Source organism: Lathyrus oleraceus, chromosome 4 (assembly GCF_024323335.1).
Source record: "Lathyrus oleraceus cultivar Zhongwan6 chromosome 4, CAAS_Psat_ZW6_1.0, whole genome shotgun sequence".
Lineage (NCBI taxonomy): Eukaryota > Viridiplantae > Streptophyta > Magnoliopsida > Fabales > Fabaceae > Lathyrus > Lathyrus oleraceus.
The window spans coordinates 496,784,342-496,785,864 of record NC_066582.1 but is presented as its reverse complement, the minus strand read 5'-3'; positions in this window follow the sequence as shown (position 1 = coordinate 496,785,864).

Genomic DNA, 1,523 nt, shown 5'->3' with positions numbered 1-1,523 from the left:
AGAACAATTATACCTCGCTCATAAAAGACAAGATTGTGTTCAAAAGGGTAGGTAAGGAAATAAAGAGGTTCTCCTCCTGCATAACCTCCCTACGCCGCCTACTCTTAAGGCAGAGGTCATGTGTTCGATATCGGGAAGGTGGTGAAAATTCCAATAGAGTCAAGAGACACCATACTGAAGATTGCTACTAGCTCAAAAAGGAAATTGAGAAACTAATACATAAAGGACACCTTAGGAAATATGTGAAGGGCGACTCCTCCCTGGGAGGGGAAGGGGAGTTCCAAAATGGACTCAAGGAGGAACACTCTAACGTGTCCCTCACCCAGAAGCCAACGCTTTTGTTGGCAGAATTAGTTACCATAGCAGAGTGCTACATAAAGAGCAAGGAGAGCAACACTAAAAAGAGTGTGCGTGATGTCAAGGAGCACGTCCCAAATGTCGAATCTCACATTATTAAATGAAGAATAATTATACCTCGCCCATAAAAGACAATATTGCGTTCAAAAGGGTAGGTAAGGAAATAAAGAGGTTCTCCTCCTACACAACCTCCCTACGTCGCCTACTCCTAAGGGAGAGGTCATGGGTTCAATATCGGAAAGGTGGTGAAAATTCTAATAGAGTCAAGAGACGCCATACTAAAGATCGCTACTAGCTCAAAAAGGAAATTGAGAAACTAATACATAAAGGACACCTTAGGAAATATGTGAAAGGAGACTCCTCCCTGTCTTCAGATGAGTCTAACCCGCGAGGGCGAGATGACGCTAGAAGCCTCAAGCCTAGCAAATCCAAAGATGCGCCTCTGGGCGAAAGAAGTAAAGTTATGTGCCATACATTCAACACCATAGCATGAGGATTTGTCGGGGTGGGGATTTTGGCTCCACCAGAAAAAGATATGCTCACTAAGTCATGAGTGTAGAAAACCTCCATAAAGTCGAGACTGAAGGCAGACACCAATTGGCAGAAATAATGATCACCTTCTTGAAAAAAGTATGCAGTTGACATCCATCCTCATAATGACTATCCCATGATCATAAGAATTAATTACGAAGACTAAGAAATTAAAAGAGTTTTCGTAGACCAAGGGAACTTCACATACACATTATTATATGAGGTGCTTGAAATACTTCGCCTCAATAAATTAAAATATTATTGATACATAAAGAAATTATTATACCAAGATAATAACTCAAACTTTAAAAAAAAAATCCTTACTAACTTATACTCTAATAAACAAATGATCTAGTTTTTCAATATACACTAATTTATTTAAGAAATTGTCTTTAAAAAGTTTTAATCTGACCAAAAATATAATTTTAAAAATAAATTAGAATAACTAAAGCATAGAATATATATATATATATATATATATATATATATATAATCAGCCTATTCATCCACAACAGCTAATAACAACTAATATTTTCACAACGGCTAATAACAACACATTTACAACAATAAATTCATCCACAACGAATAATATTCAACCTATATTATCTAAAAAGATTTACTACAACGGTAAATTG